The sequence below is a fragment of the Equus caballus genome, chromosome 22 (assembly GCF_041296265.1).
Source record: "Equus caballus isolate H_3958 breed thoroughbred chromosome 22, TB-T2T, whole genome shotgun sequence".
NCBI classification, from domain to species: domain Eukaryota; kingdom Metazoa; phylum Chordata; class Mammalia; order Perissodactyla; family Equidae; genus Equus; species Equus caballus.
Window position 1 is genome coordinate 16,821,190 of NC_091705.1, and position 8,979 is coordinate 16,830,168.

The window sequence follows — 8,979 nt, forward strand, 5'->3', positions numbered from 1 at the left end:
TTAAATGGAACTTTCCCTGTAGGATGATTTGGTGCCTAACTCCCAAAGCTGAAATTAGGAAAACATTAAATACTTCACTTTCTAAAAAGATCCACCAGTGTTGGACATGTTCCTTTGATCTTAGTAACAGGCAACTGGATCTGCCCTGCTATCCCAAATTTCACCCCAGCACCCACTCTCTTCACTCCTTCTTCTCCAATCTCCTCTGTCTTCTCCAATGCATCTACTGAAGAAGGGAGATGAACGTGTTAGAATTGCAAAGAGGTCAATGTTTATGCAAGAATAGCATTTTCTTGCTGTATTCCACCAAACCAAATAAGAGAAGACTTCAAAGGAATCGCTCTAGGAATAGAGAGCATCTGCATGAACTGATCTCCTTTTGCCCAGATTGATTTCCTATGCGGATATACTCTGGTATTGACATTAGAATGACTTATGGTGAGAAAATTCTAGGGAGAGTTTTGGCAGGTATGCCCTAGAAATTTTCAGGAGTACGTGAACATAGAGATGTATGCCTGTGTCTCAATTTTAGATCTTGAAAAAGCAGAAGGCTTATGTGCTTAGCCATAAGCAGAGGGATGGCGAATGACCATGTGTGTTGTGCCTGAGGAGAAGAGGATTTCCATCACCACCAACTCACACACCAGACCCCCTTGGTGCAGATGGCATAGAAGAGGATTTCTGTAGTTCTTATGACTTTACATGGAACATGGAAGGTAAGGGGTGAGGTATGAACCACAGGACTACCAAGGAAGTTACCAACCCAGTTAAGAGATACCCAGTCAGATCTCTAGAGGCAGATAGTGGTATTGATCACCTACAGAGGCCAAAAGTAGACGTGGCCACCCCTCTATAGGTATCTGTTGCCTTCTATCCCCATCCCTTCTGTTAACACTGGAGGAATTGCTCCAAAATGGGAGAGGAGGAAAAAGAATGAAAAGTTAGACTACTTTCTCCTTTAATCCAAAGTGCTGGATTGGGAAAAGAAGTGAAAATATAGACCACAGTACCTGTCTACTCTATCTCCACAAGCTCTACCATCCTGGAGGGGTAGAAAGCATGTGAATCAAACATGAGACCAGAGTTGTTCATTCAATTTCACTGGATTTTCAATTATTTATCTTAACCAGAAAGGTATGGGATGTGTTCAAGATGTTGCATTGTTACCATGCAGAGATTGGCAGAAAAAAAAATCATTTTATGTTTATATCCCAATAAATTCAGACTTACCAATAAACCAGTTACACATGTTTCTATGTGACTTTGCCTTTCTTCCTTGGTTACTGATAAATAAAGACTATTATAAAAGAGCTCGGCTAAGAAAATTTGGAATTTCTTGTGTCTTGTGTTCCCTAAATAATTTACCTTGTTCTCTCAACCTTTCAAAGTCTTCGTGTGCATGTGTGTGTGAGCATGCAGGCATGTGCACAATGTGTCTAGGCTTTAAAATTGTACTTAGTGGAAAGAACAGGGAAAAGTCTATCTACTGCATTTTCCCAGAAGCTGAGGTCTGAATTATATTTTTAGAAGAAGTTGTGGAACTTAAAAGTCAGGTATGCTGTTTATTCTCCATTTGCCCCTCCTGAAAAATTATCTGTACTAATTTTTGCCCTAGAAATTTGTCCTCTACAAATGGCAACACCCGTGCCTCCGTGCCCTCTGGCTTCCCACTGGGGTTAGCCATGGAATGCATCTGCAAAATACTGGAAGTCCATAGATGAAGGCTGTAGGGGTATTAATCTTCTTCGCTCACTTGCTGCCAGGCCACGATTCTAGCAGTGACTCCATTCTTCTACCCATGGTCACCACACCTTCTGGGTATCAGTAACCTCACTCACTACTCCTGCATAGGGGAGTAAAAAGCCCAGGGCCCATAGCATCTCCTCACATTTGTTCCTGCTATTTTCACATCCCTTGTTAGTCTCCTTAGCCCTACCCAGACCTGTATAATTACTGCCTTCATAAAACTCTCTTCAAACATATGTTTCCTGCGGGGAACCTTACTGATCTACCAAGAGATTGGTTTTTTTTTTCCTCTGCTTCTCTTTGGGGCAATTGAAGGTAGTATCCAGCAGCTCAAGTTGGTGTTGGTCCTATGCAAACAGGAAGTGAGGAAAAGCATATTAGTTAATATCCTCCAATAAATCTGTCACTGTATATATGCCTAGGCCTCTTTTTTCAAGGTTCAGCTGGTTCCCATGTGATCATTGACTAACTTAATCATGTGAAGATCACATGGGTCATGGAGAAATATTGGTAAACCATTCTCAGTTAAACGTTGGGGAAACCTTGCTCAAATTAGCCTTGTTGAAACGGTCTTAATTTTTATAGCTAGACAAATATACAGTTACCAATACAGATGAAGATGTAGAAGATATAGATAGAAATATATTTATTATTCATTAAGGAGCTCAGCTTTTTGCTTTTGTCTAAATTCTCCAGATATTCCCATGGATTCCTCTATGCATTTTTCTATTTTTCCAATGAAGAATGCTCTATTGTTTTTTCCTTTGATAAGATTTATTTTGAAAAGTATTTTACAGACTTGTCATTTTCCTAGTTCTCGTCTGTAGAATTCATTTGGTCACCAAGATCTCCTATCCTTCTGCAAAATCTATTCTCTTTTTGTCCCAGAGATAAAACCACTTTGCTGAATACAGCAATGGGCAACTTATAAGGAGATTTTAATGCATACATTGGCTCTAGTTCATATAAATGGTCTTCTGATAATGTGTACTTTGTGTCCAGCTGATTTTCATCTTAGGTAATGATGGGATTTTCATCCTTGGTAACTAGAGGAACTGAAACATAGTGCCAGATTAAAGTGTAAAACTGACGCTAAGAACTTTGGCCAAACCAGTGAAACTAGTGAAATCCTCATTCATTTGGAATCTGTCTGTGTGCACAGCCTCAGTTCAAGTAGAGGACACTGGTGAGTTATCAACAGAATACATAGTGAAAGCGAGCTGGTTGCCACATAACCATTGGATTTCAAAAGGATACTCTGAGCCTAATTCTGTGAAAGAAGAACTTATAAAAGTAAGTTTGGAAGGTTGAAGAGAACAATCTGAAAGACCCAAGAGGCTTGCATTTCTATTTTACTTACGCTACCCAACAAACTTGAATTTGGCTGGGTCTCTTAACTTTTCAATCTGAGATCTTTTCTTTTAAAAGCTCTCCTTAATTATACCCATTGCAATTTTTTATAAAGAAAAATTCCAACAGCAAATGTGTAATCATCTTAATTTTAGCCCAAAAGTTAGAGTGATATTGTTTATACGTATTGCCACTTTGTATTTTGTGGAATTTGGAGACTTTTTATGTACATACAACAGATGGAACCCACAACATTATCCATCCATTGGTGTCATTTGGCAAACCTAAGTGTATTCTAAATTTTTAAATAATGCGATGGAGTGATTAGTGGATTTAGAGATATATATGAAAAAATTCATCACTTCTGAAAGCTTAAAGTCTTATGTTTGTCATAAGCTTTTAAATGTAAAGAAAAGTAGACAAAGAAACATGACAAATGAGTGTAAATAACATTAACTGTTTCTGAGACTGGAGTTGCTCAGGAAGAATTCCTAGCAAATGTAGCCTTATCTTTACATGGGAAGACATTGAAATAGAGAAAGAAAATGAGGCAGGATATTTCATGCCTATGGGGTATTTGAAGAAATTGCAAGGAGGGCAATTTAGAGGAGATCAGTCCTGACACTGAAGCTGAAAGGAACACTGAGGTTTGCTGCTTGTTGCGGGGCTCTGCAGAGCCTGAGGTTGTCACCAACTGGTTGCCCTGAGGCACTCAAGGGTGGGTTTGGATATTTTAACTGTTTTACCAAATTGTTCTTTTTTCTTCTATTATGTCAAGGAGATGCAATCACCAACCTCCCTGAACCAGACCAAGCCTCACCAGGAGAGCTACGCCTGTGACCTTTGCCTTATTTTGAATGCTAAGATCTCCCCAGGAGGAGCTGAGGCCTTGTTACCTTAAGCTGCACTGTAGGTGGAAGCATGTTTTCCAACTGCACCTGCGCAAGCAAATACCCAACTCTCGCATTTGAATATTCATTCCCCATTCGAAATTAATGTCCCTGCTTCCCTTTGTTCCGGGATGCGCCATGACTCTGGAAGTGATTCCTCATGGTCTCCTGTTTGCTGCAAATACACTTTACTTGGTGAGAAAACTACTTCTGGTGGAGAGTCTGATTTAACTCGCCGGGAGGGAACCCACTTTGGTTTGGTAACAAGGTGATGCAATTCCTTAAAAGCAAGAGAATGGAAGCCAGAACCAGTTCTGGGCCTGGATCCTTCACTAACTAACTGTGTGACCTGTAGTAATTCACTTAGTCTCTCTGGGCATTCGTTTCTCCTTTTTGTTGAAGAGAATGGACACTGGATTAGATATATATTAAGATCTCTTTTTAGCATTGAAATTGTACTATTTGATACATTTTCCAGGGATAGGTAGGAGGTAATTAAGAGTTTTGAATTGGGAAGTAATGAGATGAAAATAGCATTTCAAGAAAGTAAATCTTGTCTTACTCTGCTGGGTGTGTGAACAAGGAGAGCCTGGTGCAAAGGAGCTATGATTTAGGCCTCAACAATTCTTATTTATTGTTTTAGCCATTGGTGAAAGGAAAATAAAAATATTTCCTCTGAGGTCACTTCCCATCACATTTTGGAATAGGGGACACCGAAAGAAGCTTGCTTCTTTCAGATGTTTTCTCCTTTGCCATTTGGTTTTTAAACGAGGGCCTTTATTCCTTGGGGGAATGCAGCCCCACTAACACGCAAAAAGTATTCAAGACAATTTGTTCCTGTGGATATTAGATGAAATACTAACGTATTTCATCACATTGCCCCACCAAATATAGCTCCCCAAGCACTGCAAAGGCTTGGTGAAAATCTGCAACTGACAAGGAAACTTCAAGGAGGCTCCAATCCAAGTAAATACCAGGCATGGAACATTAAGGTCTGATGCAAAGATAATAGTTTAGCCACTTCTTGTCCAGAAAGTCTTTCTCTTTCTGATAACTCAATCCACTCTTCTTTGTATTCCTAATATGTTTTATTTTTCCCAGAACAGCTATTGCCTTGGTTCAAATACAGCGTGGATTTGGAGAAGATATCCTAGGGCATCTGACTCATCTTTTTGTCGAAAAGAATCATATCGTGAGATTTCTTGATTCTTCATTGTTTCAAAGTAAAATTTGCTGTAAGGGTGACATAAATATATGACCCAATGGGATGACCATGAGACCACAGAAAGAATTTGAAACTGTCCTTTTTATGGTACTGTCTCATGAAATAAATTGCCACCAAATTCTGCGGCAGTTTAATTCTTGGTTCTGTTTTTACACTCCTGTTATGTGATTTTGAAGTCACTAACTCCAGGAAAACAGAAGTTATAGATGTAGCGTCAGACTGACTTCATAAATAAAAGATTTACCTGATTTCCCTTTCCATGGAGAGAGAGAATAAAGAGTTGCTGTGACTGCAGGGAACAAGGTGTTTCTGGCCTTCTTTCCAACAGGACTATACCCTCCTCTCTTTGCCTCTGCTCTGCCAGCCCAGCATGGCTGCCAGGCCTGCCTCCCTTCAGGTTCAGGCTCAAGCACTTGTGACTCTGAGCCATTTGCAGGGAAGGCCAAATTCCCATCATCAGACATGGTTCAAGTGAGTCTTGCTGTTCAGTATCTGATAACCCGTGTTCCTGGAATTATCCCTGGAGGCCATTTTTCCAATCTGTGTGTTGGTTCCTGCCTCAGTTTCTTGATTTGATGCTTCAGTGCTACACTGGAAATACAGACAAGGTGTGAACAATTTCACTGCGATGTGGTCTTTCTCTTCATCTCCTCTCCAGTAGAGTGACATGCCTCTCTCCATCTTCCTACCCAAGGCTATGATTTTCCTCCTAAATTGGTTGATTATTAGGAACTCAGTGACATATCTGCTGACATCAACAGTTCTTCCCTGCGGACCAGGTCAACTTTTCACCAGCCCAAGTCAAGCTCAATTTTATATGCTTTTCTTACAAAATAAGAATTGGAGCCTCTTGACATCTGGGAGGGCTTTCCCTACCAAAGGTCCCCTCTAAAACCTCTCCCCCATCTTTCCTGCTCTGCTACTGAGATCCCAGGCAGTGACTCCACAGAGGTGACCATGTTCCTATATAGTCACTAACAGGTTATTTTCTCTCTTCCTTGTAGATGTTTTTCTCATTTTCTAACTCTTCAATAATCAAGCATTTGTGACTACAGAAACACTTTGTGGCTGTGGCTTTCCAGCGATCTTTTGAGGGAAAATCAGTAAAACTGCATATTTGAATAGAATAGGTATTGAATTAAATAGTTTTATATCAAATATGGGTCTGTCAATACAGCCCACTTGGTGAATAAAGAACTCCTTAGAGACATAACTTTAACCTTTGATCTCTTAACTTAGGTCCTCAAATGCTGATTTAGGAACTCCATCAAATGCACTCTCATCAACAATTAGTGCTGGGACAACTGGATATCCACTTGCATAAGAATGAACTTGGACTCCTACCTCACACCATTTACAAAAATCAACTCAAAATGGATCAGCCACCTATATAGAAGAGCCCAAATCATAAAACTCTTAGAAGAAAACATAGCAGTAAGTCTTTATGATCTTGGGTTTGCAATGGATTCTTACGTATGATCCCAAAAGGAAAAACAGCTAAATTGGATTTCATCAAAAACTTTAAAAAAATTATACATCAAAGGATGTTATCAGAAAGTCAAAAAAGAATCTAAAGAAAGGGAGAAAATATTTGCAAATCATATATTTGAACAGGATTTAGTATCTAAAATATGTAAACAACTCCTAAAACTCACCAAAAAGACAAACAATTCAATTTAAATCAATGGACAAAGGGCTTGTATAGACATTTTTCCAAAGGAGATATACGATTGCCCCACAAGCAGATGAGAAGATGCTCAACATCGTTAGTCACTAGGTAAATGCAAATCAAAACCACAATGAGATACTACTTCACACTTACTATGAAGGTTATAGCAATTTTAAAAAAGGGAAATGAGTGTTGGCAAGATGTGGAGAAATTGGGAGCCTCGTACATCGATGGCGGGAATGTAAAATGGTGTAGCTACTGTGGAAAACGGTTTGGCAGTTCCTCAGAAAGTTAAATATAGAATTACCATATAACCTAGCAATTCCACTCCTAGGTAATGTTACTCCTGGATAATACCAATGTTCATTACAGCACTATTCACAACAGCCAAAAGGTGGGACCACCCTAGGGTCCATCAGCAGATGAATGGATAAACAAAACATGTTATATCCATAAATGGAGGATTATTCACACATAAGAAGGGATGAAATTCTGATACATGCTACAACTTGGATGATCTATGCTAAGTGAAATAAGCCAGACCCCCCCAAAAAAGATCATTTCACTTGTATGAAATATCTAGAATAGGCAGATTCATAGAGACAAAAAGTAGTAGAGGTTACTTGGGGCTGGAATGAGGGGGAAATGGGAGATATTGCTTAATGGGTACAGACTTTCTGTTTGGGATGGTGGAAAAGTTTTAGAAATTGATAGTGGTGATGGTTGTACAACACTGTGAATATAATTAATACCAGTGAATTGCGTATTTAAAAATAGTTAAAATGGCATAAAACTGGCTTTATGTTATATATATTTTATCACAATATAATTGAAAAATGTAATAATGTACTCTCAGAACAAACTCAGAGGTGTCCAGCCACATTTCACCCAAAACCTTAGAACACGATCACTGCTCTATGCAGTCATTCTCCGAGAGAGAGAGCAAGTTTGAGGTTTCTGGATAATTCAGTGTCATAATGGCCTGCCCCAATGGAAGCGTCTGAAGCCAGAGCTGAGAAGCAGTGTAGTGTAGAAGGAAAAATGTGGATGTGGAATCAAACAGATCAGGATAGGTTTGGGCACCCCTCACAATTGGCTCTTTATTCGCTGTGTGACTTTAGGCAAGCAGTTTACTCTTTCTGGGCTTCAGTTTTCTCTTTTGTCAAGTCTGTAATAATATCCCCCTCATAGGGCTGTTTTGAGGATTAAATGTCCTAGAAATGTAAACGCATCCACCATGTTGCCAGCTATCAGACAAGCAGTAAATCAGTTGCATTTATAGTGCACTTGGTTTGCTTTCTCCATTTATTCCCTCCCCTCTAGGCACCCCTTAGGCAACACAAAAAAACCTTCTTTGGGATGGACCAATCATTTACTTTTGCAGCTTTCCTATGGTGCTCTTACTTCTCATTTTATCTCTGCAATAATAGAAGAAAAAAAGTCAGAAAGACACAGAAAATTTGTCTTTGGTGCCTGGGGAAGACTCACAGGCCCTGGCTCTCCCCTTGTGCCCTGCTCTCACCTCCTGCTGTACATCTGGCCCTTTCTCATTTCTCCTTTAATGGAGTCTCATGGGGCACAAAGACGTGCGGCCCTGAGCTGGGCATGTGAGGAACTGGCAGAGAGGAGAATGCTAAAAAGGGAGCATCAAAATGATCTTGAGTCATTACTAAGCCCTGGTCTCCTACGGTCCAGCTGGTATTTGAGTTCTAGTCTTCAGTCAATCCCAAGAAGACAGATTAAATAAGTAATGCAGGAAAATTGGAGTCAGGTCCCTCTGGTTCTAAACAAATTTATGTACTATTTGCTTCAGTATTTGAGGGACTATATGGGGAGAGCTGGAAAGCGTAGATATTGTGTTGAAGTCTTAGCAGTCACACATGATGGGAATTTTGTTTCCTTTACACTGTGTTATAGCCTTCTACACTACGCCATCTTGGCACATTACTGGAGGTCAAGGCTGAGAAACAGTGTAAATGCTGAATTAATTGATTATCATCAGGGGCGCTGCAGTGGATTCCATGTGACACAGGTCTTTGGCAGAAACTTGGTTGTGTGCTGTTCTTCAAGCACTTACAGATTAGTCTTCAAACAATATA

The 8,979-nt window shown here is 39.8% G+C and overlaps 1 long non-coding RNA gene across 1 annotated transcript; it reads left to right on the forward strand.

Moving 5' to 3' along the window:
• The first annotated feature begins 532 nt into the window (after positions 1-532).
• Positions 533-4,193, forward strand: LOC138920166 (uncharacterized). Its single transcript, XR_011430894.1, has 2 exons — positions 533-716; positions 3,875-4,193. It is a non-coding gene; the product is annotated as an uncharacterized lncRNA (long non-coding RNA).
• The last annotated feature ends 4,786 nt before the right edge of the window (positions 4,194-8,979 follow it).